Source organism: Typopeltis vanoorti, chromosome 3 (assembly GCF_054136105.1).
Source record: "Typopeltis vanoorti isolate ZY-2024b chromosome 3, IOZ_Tvanoo_1.0, whole genome shotgun sequence".
NCBI classification, from domain to species: Eukaryota; Metazoa; Arthropoda; class Arachnida; order Uropygi; family Thelyphonidae; genus Typopeltis; species Typopeltis vanoorti.
This window is the reverse complement of record NC_143551.1, coordinates 80296167-80318239: the sequence shown is the minus strand read 5'-3', so window position 1 is coordinate 80318239 and position 22073 is coordinate 80296167. Positions and strand designations below refer to the sequence as shown.

The window sequence follows — 22073 nt, the reverse complement described above, 5'->3', positions numbered from 1 at the left end:
GCCGAGCCTCAGTTAAAACGTCATTGGCTACAGCATTGCCATTTGTTACCCTGGAAGTCCTGTGTTTAAGTAAAGGGGTAAAATCTCAAAAAATCAGACGATCTCTAGGCCACTCATTCGTGGGCGAAAGACCGTCTAAATCTCCGCGTTGGTTCCACTCAGTGAAACTCGACCACCGAGCAGAACCGCTCATTCCGAAGAAAATAATTCACCGACAAAACCCCTCAGCGGGCCGTGCCGGAGAACACCTTCCCCGGAGACTCAAAGTGCTCCCTTAAGGCAAAAACTTTAAGAGAGCGAACTCAAAAACTCATCACCCAGGATAACAGCAACAGCCGAACCTCAGTTTACTTCCTTGGTTCAGCATTGCTAATTGTTACCCTGGAAGTCCTAAAAAGGACTTTCAGGGTAACAAATGCATCGCTCTTCGACAATAAAATATAAACAAATCTTATATATAGCTATTATTATGTAGAATAAATGATAGTTTTAAAATAATAAATTTATTTTCTAAAATATTCAAAAAAAAAGTTTGATAATAAAGCTTTTCTCCTAAATCTTTTCATTTTACTTTCTTTCTTTTACTATTAATAGCAGAAAGGTCTCCAGTTCTTTACAAAAGCATTTTATGTACGCATTCTTAGTCTGTCTATACATCTGTTTCCTACAAAGCTCTCTTACTATGGGTAAACGGCATTTGATAGGATTCCTACGTTACCATTAATGAACGTTTTCTTATAATCCAAGTTCGTTTTAATGAAGTGTACTATGATTAGAAAGACCTGCCGCAGGAAGAAATAGCGCAGCTAAGAGGAGAAAATGAATTTTTTTTTTTTTTTCGAGCTTTCAGACTCGCACTCTGTGTGTGTTGCCTGGCTCTACATATGAACTCGAGAGCAAACTCCTAATCTTTTTTTTTTTCCCTATTCCCCCTATCCAACTGTGTTGTTTTCCCCCGAATAGCGTCTCTCGCTTACGGATTTTAGAGAGGATGCGTGTGTGTGTGTGTGCGTGTGTGAAGAGTTTGGATCGATATATGTGCACCCATTCTGTAACAACATTAGAATTCGCGTCCAGTTGCAGCTGTCTGAAATATCAAGCGAGACTCTCTTCGGTGGTAGAAGAGAGAAAAAGAAGGGGAAAAAAAAATTATCGGGATGCGGATCTAACCTACAAGTTCTTCTCCTATCTCCCGTTCCTATTAATAGTACGGCATTTACACAAATAGATATCTGACCTGTGTTTACAGAAATCTGTAAACACCGAAGTACCCGGATCTACTATCTCTATACTTGCATCCGCTTCTTTTTTAGCCGCAGAAAGAAAACCCCGATTGTCGTCAAGGGATCTTTCTCTCACGTCTGATAGATGCTGTTTTTCTTTACAGTCATCTGATTAAGGCATAGAAATTCCATTTCGGTGTGGTGTTAGTTACTTCTTTTTCAAGACAGCACACTTCTGTAATAGTCCAAAGATATATTGCTTCACAACGTAATATTCACCAAAGTACTTCACATTTACAGTGAAGAAATTTCCCATCTGTTTTTTTTTTTTTTTAAACTGCCGTAAAAGGACAAAGTTTTGCTATTCTCAGAAACACATGAAGGTTGAAGAACTGAATTGTGTTCTATATATTGCATACTCAAAGTAATAACCCATTCAACAATTATCTTAGTTCAACTCTCTTTCTTTCCCTTTTTTTTATACCCTGTTTATTTGGCTTTTTAGTCTATTTCTTTATTCTCATTTCTAGTGCGTTTTTTTTTTCGTTTTCTTTAGTTTTTCTATTTTCCTTTAATGTATCTTATCTCTCTCTCTCTCTCTCTCTCTCTGTGTTTTTTTCCCCTACTATTGCATTTTTCTTTCCCTCTAGTGATCTTTCACTTCATCCTAAATATATATATTTTTTAACTTATCCCTTTCTCCCTCGCTTTTGCTCTGTTTTTCTTCATTTCTTCTTTCTCTTTCTCCATCATCCTTTTTCTTTCTAGTCCGTAGTACACCTCTCATTCTTCTCACTGTTTTTCTTTCTCTATTCTCTCTTTCTTCTTCTTCTCTTTCCTGTGCTCTATTTTTTCTTTTTACTTTCTGTTTGATAAATGGCTGGTTTTCATGTAAAAGCGAGAGTGAGAAGTGACATCTATAGGAGGGTTGTTCACGATCAGCTGCGTGACGAAAAGTTAAAAGAATACCCTCCATCCATCAATAGCTAATTCACTGACAGCAGGGTTTAGCAGGAAAGGTGGGGAAACAAGTGACAGTTAGAACGGGGCGGAATTATGTACTTTCAATCCCCTTTATGCATGAGATGTGTGGAAACAGCTTTTACCACCTCTAACACACCTCTTGTGTGTGTGTGTGTGTGTGTGTGTGTGTGTGTGTGTGTGTGTGTGTGTGTGTGTGTGTGTGTGTGTGTGTGTGTGTGTGTGTGGACGATGGACGCTTTGGGGAAGTCAGCGTAGGGCAGGTGCGAACAAAGGCTTTTTCTTCTAAAGCACGAGACGCCCTTTAAACCCCGTACTATAAGGAACGATGAGCCCACTGCATAGCCATGGGTGTATATTCAGATGTAAATACTTCCCTTAACTCCCCAACTATCCCTTTCTGAAATTCCCGCCTTTTGCTCCAAAACTGTCTGATGTTATTCTTTCAAATGACTGCACCACTAGACGATGTATAAAGAGGTAATAGGACTGGCAGGGGATGGGGGGACGAGGGCTTGGGTTCGAACTGCCAGATCTAGTAAGTGAGTTATGGGATCTAGTCCATGCTATCAACGAGACATAAAGGGTGCAATGGCGTGAACACTATTGAAGTGGGTTGGTCCCTCATAATACCCTCCCCACCTTTCAACATTCTCCCCATCTGTGAACATGACGGTTCCTTCCGTAGTTCGCCAAAGGTCGACTAAATATCCACCAACTGACTCTACGCAGCCAAGATACGGATGACCTTTCCAACCGTGACCTGAGCAGCCGTTTTTCGAACGACTATTACGAAAACAATGACAGCCAGGTGATGGAAGTAAGGTCAAGATCTTAAGTGCAAAAAAAAAAAAAATAAAATAATAAAAAACAGTGCTTGGTTAAAGCGGTTATCTTTTGATGTCGGTGATGATCTAGGTCATCTAGCAGTTAACCCACAAGGGGCAGATGCATCCGAAGCTCGTAATATCGCACGGTGCTTCCCGACGGCATGCTATTGTGACCACAAGGATATAATTACCCACTCACACAACTCTTAATCGTTCTAGTAAGTCTCTTTCCAGGTGCAAGGACGGAGAAAAAAAAAAATAAAAAATTCAGTGAAACGTTGTCGACACTCCAAATGGACATTGGCGATTAGTAGAAAAACAAAAACGGAGAATGACAGAGAAACAGATCGAGACAAGAATAACAGTTTAAAAAAATGGCGGCGTGGGAAAATATAAGGAAGAAGAATAAAAAGAACGAAGTAAAGAGAAGATAGCCTTATAGAACAATAGAAAAAATAAATAAAACGGTGTACAGTAAAACAAGTGAAAAAATGACTGTAGATAATTGCAAAAAAAAAAAAAAAAAAGGCACATTTTATTATAGCATTCATCTATGATGACACCAGTCATCATCTACAGTCGTGTTTGCATATTATTATTATTTCAAATTCTTTTGTCATTAAAATGATCCATTTATAAGGGAGAAAAGCTTCTTTAACCGGCCTTGAGCAATAGGACTAGTGTTCCATTCAACCTATACATTTGACCAAATTGCACGTTGCGCTAGCAGACGGTTAACTGTCTATATACAATCTACATTTTCGATTGCGTATTTCCATTAAGAATTATCACATCTGGGTAATTTCATGTTATTTGAAGAACTCTATCGAGTGGTGGTACTTTTAAAATTCTACGAGTGTATTAAAAATAATAACGCATTTATAACGGCCCACATTTTCCTTGTACTTTAGATATATAATTTTGTTTTGCCTAATTTTGCGAAAACAAATAGTCTGATTGGAATCGAAATCGAATAGATTTTGACTATAATTCCATTCAATCAGCCTGAAAGAATTCATTTCATTTCGAATCCTTTATTGCCAATAAAAATAATTTGATTAAAAATTAAATTGAGCCAAATGATCATGTCCTTGTGTACCTAAATGCCAAATTTTATTATATTATATCCAGCCAAAGCCAAGTTATTGAAATGTATATTTTGATACTTTTTTACCTCTTTTGTATCCTTGCAAGCAGTTCCATTGACATAGAAACGGTAATGGTTCGAGGGAGAAAAAAAAATTATAAGAATTCTAAATATCAAATTCCAGCAAAGTCAAAATTCTCCCAACTTAGGTCCCAGAATAATTCTAAAGAAATCGACCTAAAAGGCGCTTTCGCATTTTTTTTTTCTCGCAAAATGCGAAAGAGAAAGATACAAATCGAATGAGTGAGAGTGGAACAAGCGCGAAAAAGAAATTGGAACGAAAATGAAACAGAAAAAGAAATAAAGAACAAGTAAAAGAGAAAAAGAACATAAATCAGAAATTTAAAAATATACATGTTAAAAGTTGAAATGACAGAAGACAGAATAATGACGGTATATTTTATAATCGCGCGTTTTTCTAATTGATTTGTCTGCTTTGCTAAATGAAAAAAACACTGCCACCTCTTTTTAAAATTGGATAACTCACCTTCAGCTGAAAAGCATATACAGAAATTCCTCGCATCTGTCTCAGACGGTTCGAATCCGAGTTTTTTTTTTTTTTTTTTAGTGTGAGAAGACTTAAGTAATGCTTTTCTTTAGAAAAACATCACTTTTCTAAAAAAAATTGGATGGACTGTGGGAAAGCTGTACAGTTTTCCAAGAGAATAAACTATTTTAATAATTGTCTAAGAGTGTGAAAGCAGTTTTTTCGTAAATCCGTGCAAGCTAGTGCGTAATTAATAACCACAAGTAACATAAAAGCCTCTCTGATGCATAGACCTACCTGGGAACACACACACACACACTGATTAAGAGCTATTTAAAAGTCAGACGCTCATTAGTAGAGTTAAATGCCTTTTACGAACAGATGGCGCTCTATACATCCCTAAAGGAGCGGTGACGACCTTTGACCCTCCAGATTGTGCAGTGGATTAGCCATTAGGGTACATCTGCTCATATTGTACGACCTAACCTACCGAACAATCTTTTTATTTTTTCTTCCTTGTTTCTTTCTCGCGAAGGACAATGCACCTGCCTCCCAACGGACCAAGTGTATGTGTGTGTGTGTGCACGGGGAACGTGAGGGCGATTTTACACATGACCACCACCAATCACTGGATATTAACCTATAGAATGGCTGTCACACACAGGTTTCTCCCGCAGTCATTTGGATCGCCCTAAAAGCGGACAATGCTATTAAGTGACGGGTGTTTTTGTTGCACGCGCCGGTTTCTTTCTGCAACGAAAAGCTTACACAAGATTTCATGCATTTGGTCGGCTAGTTTTCCGGTACGTAGGTCAGGTAAGATTAGGCTCTCGTCACCAGCCGCTCTGGATACTGTGCGTGATGGGAATTCGTAAATAGTGGACACGAACTACGGGAGAGAGAGAGAGAGAGGTCTCCTTTACTCCCTCCCCACTTCTTCGATCTCCGCTTTCTCAGGAGATTTCTGTTTTTTTTTTTCCTTCTTCCTGCTAGTCATTCTACGCTATTTTCTGTTGATTTGATGGCTCTTTCGTTTTATTCCATTTCACCTTTTTTTGAAAATCAGAAACGGAATTAAAGGAAAAATATCACTTTTCAGCTGCAGTTTAAATCCCTTTTGATGGACAGAAACAATAGAGGAGTTGATTTTTGTCTAACAGATTTTCGTGATTCAACAGATTGTATTCATCTCGGCCGGCATGACAATGGCGGTGATCATAAGGCTTCTAGTGATTATCTCTTTCACCAACTAGGAGTAAATATACTGCACGTTCTCTCAAAGGATTCACTGCAATATGATAGTGTAATCTATTTTCCTGGAGATTGGCCTCTCTGATGACAGGAATAACTATTAACCACCACGCACACTACAGTTCAACCAATGTTTACTGATTATAGGACTTCTACAAGGTTCGTGCGTTCATGAATAGCAACTATAAGAAAATTTTGTCGGCAGATTTTATTTGAATTGGAAAGCTCACAAATTATATACGCATTTATTAAAATAAATATGCAAATCGTAGGGTATTTAGATGTCAATTAACACTTAGAATGACTCTCGTAAACCACGTCATTGTAAAACACACAGACACACACATGGACTTGTTTCAAGTGCTATCGGTGAGGTGAAGGCCCTCTTCTTATCCCTTGCTACTTGGTCACGTGACACGCATGAAGATCTACAATTCATCACACAGTAAAGTAATAACATTGCTGTCATTAATGGAGACATTCTACGATACCCATGCTTACGGGGGATTGCCGTAAGGCAGCGGGAGCTTGACAATCAACCTGACTCCACCAAGGGCCATGTAACCGGCTGAATGTCCTTCACTGTTCTACTGGCCAACTGTCTAAATGGGAGGAGGAGCAGAGGGAAGCAACTCTTGTCTTACTACATTGATCCGAGATGACACGGAGCAAAGAAGGTCGTCAGTTATAAGATTCTCTCTCACCCCCCGCCATAAAATGTACTCAAAGTATAATTGAAGGATACGCAGGTGAATGTATGTGGTAGGTCCATGTGGAAACAACTCGACCGACATGTTTTCATTTCACCTTCAATGATACAGTTCTGCACAACAGCATTTTGTAGTGCTTGTCAAACAGAACACCTCCTTTAGTGCAATGCAATGTTGTTTGACAGGAGCTAAACTTTTTAAAACGTAAAATAAGTCTATCGGTTTTTCTTATACACCATGGTATAGTTTAGCGTGGAAGATTAGCTCAGTATTTACATTTTATAAGACAAATATCATATCTGTTTTATCTTCTTCTTGGCTTCCCGTATTAGGCAATTGTTTGCCTGCAACATTTTCAAGGATTTAAAAAGTCTTCTGCCCATCTCCTCCTGGGTAGATCTCCTCCTTTATATTTCTAGGCAATATTTGGCCATCTGTCTTCATTCATTCTTTCTATACGTTTGTGATGTCTTCTATTATGTTAAGTAGGGTTAATTGTTTTCTTATTGTCCGTTATTTTCAAGACATTGGCTCTTTACTCAAGAATTCTGAGGGTATTATACGTGTATTTTAAAGGTAAATATATGCAGATCAATAGAGGAAGAAATCTTGCACACCTTGTTTGGAAGTTAGGATGTCTTCTTTCTCCATACTTCTGCTATTTGCTGTTAAAAAAAAAGGGGGGGGGAGGGGTTCGGAAACGTGGAGGGAGCTGTTTGATAAATTAGAAAACCCGTTTTTTTTAAAAAAATAATATATATATATATACATTATTATATTTAAGGGCGCTTTTTGAGGAAGAGTTATATGGGAAACTGGAGCGGGAGAGAGCGTTAACGGGGTGCGAGCCGTTTTTTCGATCCTGTATCGTCATATATTACGGGAGAAGTATTTTTTAAAGAAAACAGGTTTTCTAATTTATCAAACACCTCCTCCATGTTTCCGACCCCCCTCCCCCTTTTTTTTTAAACAGCAAATAGCAAGAAGTATGGAGAAAGAAGACACATGTTAACTTCCAAACAAGGTGTGCAAGATTTCTTCCTCTATTAATCTGCATATAATACCCTCAGAATTCTTGAGTAAAGAGCGAATGTATTTAAAACAAGGGACACTCCTAAACGAAGACAGGCAAAAATAGCCATAAAAATAATAGAAAATAGAGTACTTCGAAATTTCAATATTGCCATATTAAATAATATCCGTTCTTTTTTACATTTTGTATAAACAGTAAAAATTATATTTAAAATTTATTCTAGACCTGTGGAATTCATTGGTTAATCGAGTATTTAGTACAGTTAGTTATTTCGGCTAAACTATTTGCACTTAACAAATATCAAAACAACAGTAATAATGAATACTGTTGTTACTATGGTTACATTTCATTGATAAACGCCACCTAGTTGTAATTTACATGACTTTGCACTTGGACTTATGAATGTGGCTAAAATATATGGGATCTCTATTGACCCGGAGAAGAAGAAAAAAAAAAAAAAAATCCACTAAATCCCAAAACAAAAAAAAAGCAGAGGGTTGAACAAATATCTCCCGAAAATAAACTATCAAAATTGTATACTTTAAACAAATCTATAATTACCAAAATAAAAGATAAGCAAATGAGTGATCATGATCCCCTCGAATACGCCAGGTCTAAGGGACGCATCGAATACTGATGGATTGTTGATGACACTGTACAGTCATGGGAGGAAGCAAGGTGGGGGGGGGGGGAGAAACAGGAGGATATAGGGGACGAGAATAAACTTCCCCCTTCCGCTTAAAATTTTACACTTTAGCACGTTTAGGCGTTAAAACTTCTGCCAACAGAGGAAATAAATCCAAATAGAGTAAGAAAACATCAATTATGAGTCATTTCCTTGTGAGCCCCCCCCGGGGGGGGAAATGTGTCATTGGTCATGACGGCTGTTGACGTCATGGGGGGGGGGAAGCTTTCTTCACTACCGAATGACTCACTAACGGAATGAGCGAACTAAAAGGCGCACGTTTTTCTCCCGCCAAATTGTCGGGGCGAACCTTTTTGAGCTCAGAGTACTTTTCATAGGCAAATCCATCTCATCCCCCCCCCTCTCTCTTTCCTTCGAACCTCTACGCTAAATCAGCTGACGGCGTTGTACGGTTGACCTTTCCACTGTATCGGCGTGTGACTTATTGGATTGGAAATTGAAAGTAATGCTGTAGTTATTTCTTTCACCCGCTCGCTCGGAATGCATTAGGCAGATGACTTCCGGCTCGTGCATTATCGCGGTCCCCGAGGGGGGGGGATGGGAGGGGCAAAGCTGTATTCGGTCAAGCATGACAACAGAATGACAAGCTGCGACGCTCACTTACAGCGGGAGAAGTGGCAAGCAACTGTTCTGTAGTGTGTGACCATGTCTTTGGAAATCCGTGACGGACGGACGGACGGACCTTCGCTTGCAGATCAGAAAAGAATAATCGGAAATACCCCCCCCCCAAACTCCGCTGCGTTTCCTTTTCCTCCCCCTTGCCTTTTTCGCTCTTGTCTGTGACTGTCTGTTTGGTAGATCGCTTCTCTCACACGGCACCTCCATCCGAATTATTTTAATCACCTCACGAACAAGCGACTCGCTTCCTTTCCTTCAGCTATGGATGACTGGGAGCGATTCGGTGGCTAACCAGTACATGGAATCGACCTGTCGAGTCGTTTCTCGCGTCCGGAAGGACGGAGTTATAACTATTTTCAGTACAGTTGGGGTGTCATAACAGGTCGAGCAGACAATTTTTGATCGTTAAATGATGGCAAACACGATACGGCCTTGTGACCGGAATGATTGGCTTTGAACAATGACATGGCATTTGTATTGTCACACACACACACACACACACTCACAGGTGACCGCCACTGTGACAGTCCGAACTGAAAGAGCTCGTATGCTTTTATCATCTTCTTTGGACCTCCTTTCATACTTCTTACACACTTTTATCCTCATGGGTTGTCTTCTTCAAGCTCTTTCGCACATGGCAGTGTTTTGACCTCGTCTCGCCTTCTACAGATTCTTTTATATTTCTCGTACCGTTTCCATCCTCAGTATTGTCCTCTTCCAACAGCGTTATATTTATAACATTGTTTCGCACTCATGCAGGACCACCATCAGATTCTCATTGGCGCTCCCTTCTTTACATTTATATTTACTCTTTCGCACTCACTTGTTATTATCTGCAGGCTTTATTGACTTCTTATAATTTGACTTTTGTCGTCTTCGCCTATTGTTTCTTAGTCTTTGGTCTCTTCCTATTTGCTCTTTCGTTCTTGACAGTCCTCTTCAGAAGTGTTGTTTCAAACTCGCGTGATGTATCTTCAACTTTATTTTCTACTAGCATTTTTTTTTTCTTATATAAAATCTACAATACACTAATATACTTCGTATTTCGATTTTGGTTAATAATTTTTTTTCCAACGCAAAGATATATTCAGACGTCAATGTCTTCGCTGGATGCGAACTCCAGTCCGTTGACTGCAATGTGAGGCTTTACAAACTCAGCCAGTAAGTTGGTTACCACTCGATCAGTACTACATTTGACGTTGACCTGCCCAGTGGCGCACTCAGGATTTAATCTTGGAGGGGGCCGAGCGCTCAGGATTTAACCTTGGGGGGGGGGGGACGAGTTGAGTAGATTTTGCGAATACACACTACACATCGCATACGGCCTATAACTGAGCATCTGCAGTGATCGCTAATTCATAAGTAGCACACAACATAAATAAAAAAAACGAATTTTAATTAGGAAAAGATTTTTGGAAATTTTTCTAGTGTTTTTTCCTTTTCTTTAGGGGGTGCCGGGTCCCTCCCCCCCCTCTGGGTGCGCCACTGGACCTGCCTGTGTGATACTATCGTGTTTAAATTCTTTTCATCATGTTGGTGTTTTCGCCAAGCATTTTTATACTTTTATTCTTTTTCTTTAAGTTTTTAATATGTATATCGTTCCACATTCATTTGCTATCTTAATTAGGCCATATTGCATTAATTACGGTACTACAACGTTGTGTCAACCGTAATTTATTTAATTTTTCATACTCATTTTTGTTTCTTATTCAGCATTGTTTCCTTCTTAGATCTTTAATCTTTCTTCGCTTACTTCTTTTCGCACCAACCTAGTGATTTTACGTTTCAAATACAATCTCCTACTTGCTGTCTTTTTTCAAACTCCATTTATTTTACGCTATTTCTTTCATACTCCCCTTCTTCAGATTCTTTAGCTCTGTTGTCTTTCTCAGACTTATGTTTCTTGTATTATTTCACGTTCATTTATCATCTGGCTTAAAACCATTATCCTTAGTTCGCATTTAAGTGTTGATCTCTTCTTGCTCTTTCGTATTCATTTGTTGTCTTCTTCAGGAGTAATGCCATAACTCAAGTCATTTCGTGTTTTAAGTGAACTTCGCTAATCTTTTTTTTTTTTTTTAATTTTTTTCAAAGGCGATTGCTATCGACTCAAGCGGCACCTGTCGGCATTAATGCTAACGATGTTAGCCACGGTCGTTAACCACCACGAAGTAGAATAAACATCTCACAGAGTGACATCAATCACCAAACCGGGGTACAATCAACTGTCATCCACTTCTTTTTCTGCGGTTGTGTACACTTGATGAGAACACCCCCGCGATAACCAAAGCGTTTTCAAAAACCCCACAGTGGTAAAAGTAGTAGATTCTCTTTTACGCGCACACTCTCTTTTCGTAAAACTCGCTCGCGCTTTTGTTCTCTGCCTTTTTGAGTGGCCATAGTCTCTCTCTCTCTCTCTCTCTCTCTCTTTCTCTCTCCCCTGGCATCCGCCAAAAAAAGAAAGGCACGAGCGTCTCGAATAGCCTAGTCAGATATTGTCCATGGTCGCGCCGATTCTGGAAAGAGGATCTACGTAATCCGATACTCAACGGTTTATTGCGAGGAAAGTAAGGCAGCTCATGTGCAGTCGAAAAATAAATGATCCTGCACTTAACGATCCCTGATCCCGGTATTATTTGAGGATAAGAAGGGGAAAGAGTGAGCATGCGCCTTGAAAGAAAACACCACGACGCATTCATCAGTGGGTAAGAGACTAAGCTTAACTGTGAAAGATATTAATATAAAAAGTTACCAGCCGACTTTTCAATAAATATATCAACCGGTTTATAGGATGATGTAGAAACCCCAAAACCTTTCTTGTTTCGCATTTAGCATAAATGTTAAGACTTAAGGAAGACCACTCGACTCGATACTGAAAAATTCTCTGTTTAATGTGCTCCACACTCGAATACTTTCTCATTCATCTTGCACGATAACCGAACGCTGAGAAAGCGAAAGAAATAATAAAGATTATGAGAGATAGATGGTTAAAGAGAGATCTTCTACAATAACACAGAGAAAAAACTAAAAGATAAACACATCAAGAGAAAAATCAAAATAAGGACGTAAGAAGAAAATAGAAATTCAACCAAAAGCATATCAAAAATAATAAATGATTTTAAAAAAAGAAGACAACGGGGAATCGCTGTTTAGAATTGGCAAAATGGAGAGAAAGAGAGATTGCGAGATGTAAAGTGATAGAGTAAAAAGAGCGAATAAGGAAGGATAGAGTGATTAGCTGGATGGAAGGAAATTAAAAGAGAGAGAGAGAGAGACATGGTGAAAGACAGAATGATAACTGATGGAGAGAAAGACCGAAATAGAGAGAGAGAAAATGTAAAATAAAGAGAAAAGACAACAGTAGATAGGAAAGAAAACTATAGTAAGAAAGAAGAACCTGGTTTTCCCTTTCAGTCGTTTTCCGACCGTAGGTGACTTTGTAGGAATTTTCCACAAAGTACTCCTGGTGAGATTTTTACAGGGTTAGTTCAACATTGCTTTCCCCAATCCCCCGAATTTTATCCGGGCTCAGGACCGGCATATGACTGGAACGTATTCATGACTGTAATCCGTGTGTGTGTTCAGAGGGCCGGTTTGCCTGTTCTCGGGGACGAAAACCCGAGTTTCCGGGTGAAAAGAGTAGAAAGAGTAGAGAAAAATGAGTAGAAGAAAGTGAGAGAGAGAAAGAAATAAAATATGGTTCTAAAAGGGAGCAAGGGGAAAGGAAGATAGAGAGAGAGAGAGAGAGAAGGGTGGAAAAAGTGAGACTGAAGAAGAATGAGAAAGAAATGTAAAAAACAGATAATGCGAGAGAGAGAGAGAGAGAGAGAGAGACTGGAAAAAAGAGAAGAAAGACGAATGACAGAAAGAGAAAACACAGAATGGAGGTAGAGCAAGAATGCGAAAAGTAGGATTTGAGATTTGCTTACGATTTGAGAGAACGAAAGACAGAAAATGAAAGATGGAATAGGTAAAACAGAAGTAAAGATAAAGAGAGAAAACGAGAGAAAAAAGGAGATGTGGGGGAAAGAAAAAACGAATAAAGACGGAGGGACAGAGAGTGAAAGAAAGATGAGAGGACAAAAGCAAAACGAGAGAAAGAAGGGATGAGTAAATAATAAAGAAAAACGCTATAAGAAATGAGAAACGACAGTATGAAGAATAAATATTATCATAAAAGAGAGAAGACATTCAGAAACAAACGAAGAAAGAAACAGAACTAAAACACAGCAAAAGAAAAACTGGATTAATGATGGAACAACAACAACAAAAAAAAAATTCCTTTTCGGGAACAATCCTCAATTAATTCCGCCCATGGCGCAGCGGCTCTCTCTTAGTGGAAACTCGGCCCCAAACGTACACTTAGGCAGCAGCAGCAGCAGACTCATACGAGGTTACGAGCTGCTCAGACCGAATAACCATTAATCGTTCAATGTTTATGGCTGCACGAATAACAATACTAATAGAAGGTTATTATTTCCGTCAGTAATTAACATGCCTGTGTCTTCCTGACACACTACTTGATGATTCGAATATGTTCGCACAGTCTGCGATGATCAGACCATACCGGATTTACAGATCAAGAAGCACGCGATCCCGACTCAGTTATTTATTATATGTTCCATTCACCTGTTTCGCAATAAATGTAAGTCCGCCAATCGATAAAAGCAAGGCTTCTATTTCGGATACATGCAATACAATATTTAAAAGCGTATGCTAAATGCACGCTGGAGAAATCGCTTAAGATTTGTTAAGACCGTCTCTTGAAATATACGTCTTCATGTGTGGAAGGAATCAATATTTTTTTATGCGGTCATTGCATGAAAAATTAGAATGAAAAAGCGCTTCTATTTAAAGTAAACAAAACATTTCACTTTTTCTTTTTTTTTTTTTTTTTTGCATTTTTTTAAATCGATCTGCTTGGATATATTGTTAGTGTTTTGTGAAACCGGAAATGATATTGTAAACAGGAAATGTCGTCATGAATTATTCTTAAAAGAGCAGATATCATTGTTACAAAACCACTGGTGATTGTGTTAAAAAAAAAAAAAAAAAAAGGAAGTGACGTCACGACCGTTTCTAATTTTCATGAAATAATTTCGTAAGGTTGAAAGAAGCAGGATGATTTGCAGAATATTGTCGAAAAAAGCGAATAAAAGGGGGGGGGGTGATTAGATTATCATGTTAGAAAGATGGATGGTCTAGTCAATCGAAAAAAAAAAACTAATAGTTCATGAACAAAAATGTCTGCATTTCATAATAACGTTAATTTAACATAGCAAAAAATATAAAGAAGTAGGTCTGTGATAAACGAACTGTTTCCAACATGGCAAATTGCGTTGATCGTTTATATCAAAAGCTAGATACTAGTACGGTATATCAAAGCTGTTGATATATTTGCAAAGTCAGGTTTGAGTGAGAAGAGGGCGTGCTGAAGGTTGGTTGGAACATCGACAAAACAGCAAACGAAATTGTCCATTATTTAAGACAGTTTCCAAATGATTTCTTAACACAGAAACACGTAAGAATCGTTTACAGAGAATGGCAAACGCCCTGCTGCCTACAGCAGAAAATCTCATTAATCCTATGAAAGGTCTAAAGGCACAAAATTTTTTATTTGTTGGTCTTATGGCACGAGATGTAATTTATTGTGTGTGTGTGTGTGTGTGTGTGTGTGTGTGTGTGTGTGTGTGTTGTTTTGAGGAGGAGGTGTTGTATTAGTAAATAAACTAACCCACCCCGTAAACACTTTTTTTTTTTTTTTGTTAGAATTACCATAATCTTATCTATCAATCTCGTATAACCTGAACCATTCTACAATTCCTACTGTTTGTTTCAAGGCCCTTGTTGGTAGGATTCCATTGACGGCGAGTATTAATTCTGTTGCGACTTTTTCAAAATGTGTACGTTGTGAAGTGTGCGACCGTTTTATTGATCCTTGCCAGAAATGCTGACATGCATCGGTGAACTAGATACTATCGCTGTATTTCTTAGTCAAACTACGAACCAATAGTGGCAGCTACATAAAATACTGACTCTAGCGATACCCTTTAGTTCGGAGATTTTCTAGAGTTAAGGAGGCACGCATTACATATTTCAGTTCCATTTTCTGAAGGGAATACAACTTATCTGACACCACTGTTCCCTAGATATCACAACTAGTATACACCCCGCTCACGAGAAATACTATCTGTCAATCAACTATGGCACACCTCCTATAGCCTTATCAGCCCTTTTTTTTTAACCCTCGTTCTAGATATCCATACGTATCGTGAAAGTCGAATGCGATCGCTCAGTCTGTTATTCCATTACTATGACTTTCGTGCAAAAAATCCACCGTTGCTATAGCGACCGTCACGTGTTGAATGAATTAGCAAAAACAGGCTAACATTTCACTGCTGAATGTGGCCAATCTGTTTCTTCATTAGTCTACTGTAGTAGGGCCTTATTTTCACTCAAAATTTAGAACATCGATTGGCTGTTATGCAAAAAAAAAAAAAAAAAAAAAACTTGTTATACGTTTTTCTTTCGTAATAATTCTAATGCATATTGTATTCTGTTGCTACCAATTTTTTTCTATAGCACATAGTTGAATTTATTTTAATTGTTAGTTTGTTCCATTGTTTAATGTCATTTGTTTATTGCAATGTGTTCATTGTTATCGTTTAATGATCATTATTAGCTATTAGAGAAATTGCATTGTTGATTTTCGATGTTTACTTTCCAGCGTTCTCTCTCTTTCTCTCTTGCATTTAAAAAAAAAAATATTATTTTTTTTCTTCTCTAAACAGAAAATTCTCTTAAAAAAAGTCCCAAATTAGAGAAAGAATTTTTTTTTTGTTTATCAATGTTTGAAGTCTTAGCATTCCTTTCTACAATAAGCTGTACGTGTACAAGGACTTGATGAGAGAGAGAGAGAGAGAGAGAGGGATGGGGGGAAAAAGAAAAGAAAAAAACACCTCAAGGGTGTTTACTCTCTTTGGTGTACATTCGATAGCTAACTGAAGAATATTAGGGATATTTAGACACTTAAGTGTCCCGGTAATCGGAGATGTTTGAGAAGGTCACGTTTCCGTTTTTCCTTTCATTACGGTTCAGCGACACGGAAAGTACAATTGAGACCGCTCTGCGATCCGTACGACACAATGCTAGTTGTAAACATTACCTGCGAGACATCGAGTGGAAGGCATGCAAGTGTGTTCTACGTTACACGCATTTCTCGTCTTTCCCTACCAAAGTGGTTCAGAATAGCATCGGCGGGGGGGGGGGTGTTGATAGCTAAGAACACCTTATCCCTGCTTTTGGGAAGGATCGAGCAGGGGGGGGGGGGATTGTCTGAAAGTGTTGTGCCTCTTCTTTCAACTGCGCGAGTGATTGCACTATATTTTATGTAATCATGCTATTCAGCATCACATGTTATTCTGCTCACGCACGCGCGCACACACACATGAAGAATGAAAACAGATACATAGAGAGAAAGAAAACGAAAACAATAAATTATGGGGGTTTAGATTTTCAAATTGTAATAAATAGAAATAGCGATAAATAAACAGGGAAAGAAGGAATGTAGTCGACACCCACTATTCTATTAGGAAGAGATAGAACAGGAGAAAGGAAGTAATAGAGAGAGAGAGAGAGAGACAGAAACCACGCAGAAATTATTAAGAGAGAAAGAGACAGATTACTGAGAGAGAGAAAGAAAAAACATGCATAAATTATTAAGAGAGAGAAGAAATAAAGACGGAACCCACGCAGAAATTATAATTATTGAAAGAGAGAGAAAGAAAGAAAGAAACTACACAGAGATTAATAACCGAGACAGAACGTACAGAAATTGACAGCAGAGAGAGAGAAGGGAACATAGAAAATGACTAACGAAGGATAGACAGAGAGAGAGAGAGAGAGAGAGAGAACGTAAAGATGGATAGGAGACAGAGAGAGAGAAGGGAAAAACATAGGCAATTACTGCACAGAGAGAGGAGAGATTGAAAACCGAGAGAGAGAGAGAGAGATGGAGAGAACAAAATCTGCAGACGTTCATAGCAGAGAGAGAGAGAGAGAGAGACTGGCAATAGAGAGAAAATACACCAAAACAGAGAAAAAGCGTAGAAAATGACGAGAGAGAGAGAGAGAGATGAACTAAGTATTAAAAGAACTAATACTAAAATTAATAAATAGAAAATAATTGTGATTGATGAGAAGGTGTGAGAGGTAAACACTAAGACTGATAACAGGGGATAGAAAGAGGGATAGCGAGAAAGAAAGAGACTGGCAGAAAAAAAAAGAAAAGAAAAGAAAAACTGCTGCTGACAGAGAGAGAGAAAAGCAGAAAAAATATTCACCGAAACGGACACACACATTATTCCCCTCATTATTAACTAACCGAGTGCCGAAAGAAATCGATTGAAAATTTCGCTGCGTTTTAAACTCTCCTCACGCTACCCCAAAAAACGAAAGAAGAAAAGATTTTCTTCAATGTTTTTCCAGTTCATATGTGAGTGCTTACTACAGGTGATATCCAGATGACAGACACGAGGGGGAATCGAGCAGTGTGGCCATCTTATTAGCACGTCTGTTGCCGAACAAATAATCAATACTATTTTGCACATTCAGCCATAACACAGCTGCGGACACAATCGCCTATTTTTAGAAGGGCTTATTGCTATCAGCGTTAAAATATATTCACGGCATTTTGATACTTCTCCGTGCAACATCCGAATGACGTTGCTAAGGCGATGCAATAATAAATAGAGTCAGAGAAATGGTTTATTTTTCCTTAGCTGAGCAAATGATGCTGAAAGCCATGGAAAGGAGATGAAGAAAGTATGAAAGAGAGAGAGAGAGAGGCAAATTGAGAAATAAATAGCGAAACAGAAAAACACGGAAGAATGTAGAAAAAGTGACAGACAGACAAACCGAAAAAGTGGGGAGGGAGAGATAGAAGGAACAGAAGAGAGACAAAATAATCGATTCAGAAAAAAAAATAGTGAGAGCCTAACTGAGAAGGAAAAAAAAAGGATCGAGAGAAAGAATAAAAAACACTAAAAATTAACTAAGAGAAACAGAGAAAAGGCGAAAGGAGAAGTATGGTCAGGAATATGAATATGATTCAGATGGAGAGAGAGAAAGATTCAGAGCGAGAAATATAAATGGATTGAGAGTGAATAATATAAGAATTGAGAGAGAGAGACAGACGAAGAGAGAATTGAGAAAGGATGGAGGGAGAAAATAGAATGCAGAGAGAGAAAAAAAAGTGGAATAGAAAGAGAGGAATAGAAAGAGGATTGATAGAGGGAGAGAGAGAGAGAGAGAGAGAAAAATAAGAGAAAGAGTGCAATATAGAAAGAAAGAATAGATAGAGAACTGGATAGAGAGAGAGAGAGAGATTAAGAGAAAGAGTGCAATATAGAGAGAAAGAATAGATAGATAGATAGAGAACTGGATAAAGAGAGAGAGAGAGAGAAATTAAGAGAAAGAGTGCAATATAGAGAGAAAGAATAGATAGATAGATAGAGAACTGGATAAAGAGAGAGAGAGAGAGAAATTAAGAGAAAGAGTGCAATATAGAGAGAAAGAATAGATAGATAGAGAACTGGATAGAGAGAGAGAGAGAGAGAGAGGGAGAGAGAAATTAAGAAAAAGAGTGCAACATAGAGAGAAAGAATAGATAGATAGAGAACTGGATAGAAAGAGAGAGAGAGAGGGAGAGAGAAATTAAGAGAAAGAATAGATAGATAGAGAACTGGATAGAGAGAGAGAGAGAGAGAGAGAGAGAGAGAGAAATTAAGAGAAAGAGTGCAATATAGAGAGAAAGAATAGATAGATAGAGAACTGGATAGAAAGAGAGAGAGAGGGAGAGAGAAATTAAGAGAAAGAATAGATAGATAGAGAACTGGATAGAGAGAGAGAGAGAGAGAGAGAGAGAGAAATTAAGAGAAAGAGTGCAATATAGAGAGAAAGAATAGATAGATAGAGAACTGGATAGAAAGAGAGAGAGAGGGAGAGAGAAATTAAGAGAAAGAATAGATAGATAGAGAACTGGATAGAGAGAGAGAGAGAAATTAAGAGAAAGAGTGCAATATAGAGAGAAAGAATAGATAGATAGAGAACTGGATAGAAAGAGAGAGAGAGGGAGAGAGAAATTAAGAGAAAGAATAGATAGATAGAGAACTGGATAAAGAGAGAGAGAGAGAGAGAGCGCTATAAATTCACTGATAGCTAGAAAAAGAACAGTGACACAAAGGCCAAGAGAAGCAATAAATAAATCACAGACAGACAAGAACTTGGAGAGAGAGAGAGAGAGAGAGGAAAGAATGGCTCACATAAAACAAGAGAGAATGATAAATTCATCGAAAGAGAAAAATTGGTTGAGAGGAAGAATTAAAAAAAAAAAAGAATTCAGTTACATTTATCTTCAAGGAAGATAGGTGTAAACATAGTAACAAAAACAGAAAATAGAGAAAGAAGGAATGAAGAGAAAATCGGGATTAAGAAGGGGGAAAAAGACACCAAAACAGAGTAAGAAATGAAAAGAAGGAAGGGAGGGAGGCAAGGGGTAATGGGATTAAAAATAACAGAAGGAAACACACACTCAGAGGTTTGTACGTTCGCATCTTTGTGCAGTTGATACCGTAGCCGTTCAATATTCCGATACTTTGACAAGAGCAATGATTAATGTTAATAATGTCCACTCTGATGAACTTATCGCGGATATTAGGTTACAATTCGAAGCAGGTGTCTCGCCTGAAAGACGAGAATGCTCGTTTGGACCTGCGACGGCATATCCGCTCTTAACGATTTATCGAAATATGACACAAATTTCTACCTCCCCCCCTTTTAATTTGACCACCTAAATTACTTTGTGTAGCAAATTCCCCGTGACGTCACAATACACATCCAACAATGGAAACCGTTCATCTGTTTAGCGAGCAGCGCATCATCAGATGCATCGGTTTCATCATAGATTCGCTTCTCCATTACGGATTTTACACGCTTTTGGTTTCCATCTGCTGCGAAAATATTAATGTGCTCAACATTGACATTTTCTCAACATCCATGTTATCATTTATGGTTTCTAGCGTATGAAATGTAGTTCGTAAAAAACATTTCGAAAAAATGAGTCAGAGTTAAAAGACATACATTATTATTATAGTACTCTTTAATCATTCCTCAACGTGAATATTGATATTACAATCCACGTGTTGGTTGAAAATCAAGAACACGTGGAATCAGTAGTAAAAAAGCGATTTTTATTCCATCCTACTCTACAAGTCACATGTAAATAGCGATAATGCATCCTATAATAGCTGTAATGATGAACAGTTCAACCCTACCAACAGCTACTGTGAGTCTAGTACACAAACGAATATCGAACAATTACCGACAGCATACTAAATGTAGATTTCTTATTGTTGGTTTAGCGCTACCTATAATGGTTGGTATGGCAACACAGTCGAGTGACACAAGATGTTGACGTAACAATATCAGTCGGTAATTGTTGGCGATTTAATTGAATAACTCATAGCAGTCTATTGTTTGGCTGTTGCTAAGGCCCTAACCGGAGTTAAGGAAAGACACAGAGGGAGAGACGCATGCCATACCGTTTGTAAAATCGTTTACAATCATGACAACAACGTTGGTATCAGACAGCAACAGCAAGCCACGTTAACTGGTCACTTTAGTACTATCGTTTAATTCTAACTGAAATGCCACGAATTCCATCAGCATCCCCCTATCTGACATTCCAACTTACACGAATGCCTCCACATCAACGTACGTACACATACATACATGTACACGCCCGCGCGTATACACACACACACAGCCATGTCCATAACACGTTAGCAGAAAGAGAAGTTCGGCAATCAGAATGTAAATTCTTACCTGATATTTCTAAGTCCACTTGCAGCGATAAAAACCAACACACTTTACTCCTTTTGAGTTTGTTGACTTGACTGAAAGGTTTTGCCAAAGTCGAGAGAGGGGAAAAAAAAAAAAAAAACCAATAATATAAAAAAAAAAAACGTTTCTGAAGTCCACCAATGACCCTGCAGTCGACACCCACTACAGAAACAACATTGTTCGTAGGGAAGAGTAGAGCGAGGAGAACTGTCTGTCGCTACTGAGGGCAGCGGCGAACTGCGCCCTTAGTCGACCGCGCTGACGATGTTAACCGTGTGGCGGAGCCTACATAACAACCGACTTTCGATTTCTTTTTTTTTTTTTCTTCTTCTTTCTTTTTTTCTTCTTCTTCTTCGTTTTTCTCCGGTGGTGTGTGTCGCATGTACGGAAACGACGATGCGCAGCAAAAATGAGGGTGGAGTGGGGAAAAAAAAGGGGGTAAATACACACACACACCCTACCTTTCGGTCAGCTGACGACGGACAAAAATCACGACGGCTGTTCGACGAACGAAGAAGCACTTCAACACTCAAAGGCCTAGCTAGCGCTTACAATTACCCCGTCTCGGCCGTAAGTCGGCGAGTGTGGGTCTGATCCCAGCGATACTGCTTCTGCCCGACGGCAGGCGACGTGTCAGCATTCGTTCGCTCACAAAGGCACCTTACGCCGTGGTTCTCCCCTCAAGCCAACCATTCTCTATAAGCACTAGCAGACGATCGTTCACATGACGGAGCGACCCACTATCGTGCATGGGGGAAGGAAGGTGGTTTAGCGACAGGAGCAATGTTTTCGCTCGCTCTTTTAGAGGCGAGCGAGCAAGAGAGAGAGAGAGAAGACCAAAGCTTGAGGAAAAGCGAAGGTCAAGCAAGTGAGGGAGAAGTCCCCTGTGACATCGAACCTACGGGTAACTGATGTCGCACCGCTCGGTGTAATTAAGTTAACGTGTGCACTTCTTTTGTGCAGCGATATTTCGCTTGGAGATTAGATAAACAGAGTTTATTACAATTTATGTAACACTGTTCAATGCACCCCCCCCCCCTTCACTTCTCCCAACTACTTTGGGGTATTGTGTTGTAGGCTGCGCTGTTTACTGACTGAGGGGCCTGTTTAGATAGCACCGAAGGCCCTTTTTTTACTCAAATGGTACGAGATACACTACTTGAAAAAAGTAAGAGACTGTTCGCAT

The 22073-nt window shown here is 38.8% G+C and overlaps 1 protein-coding gene across 1 annotated transcript in view; it reads right to left on the bottom strand.

Annotated features, from left to right (window-relative positions):
- Nucleotides 1–20987, bottom strand: part of LOC150108313 (plexin-B-like) — a 352329-nt gene extending 331342 nt beyond the window's left edge. Inside the window, exon 1 of the mRNA XM_090415739.1 lies at nt 20870–20987. The gene's annotated coding sequence lies outside the window, so the exon portion shown is untranslated. The remainder of the gene's footprint in view (nt 1–20869) is intronic.
- Between the last annotated feature and the right edge of the window lie 1086 nt (nt 20988–22073).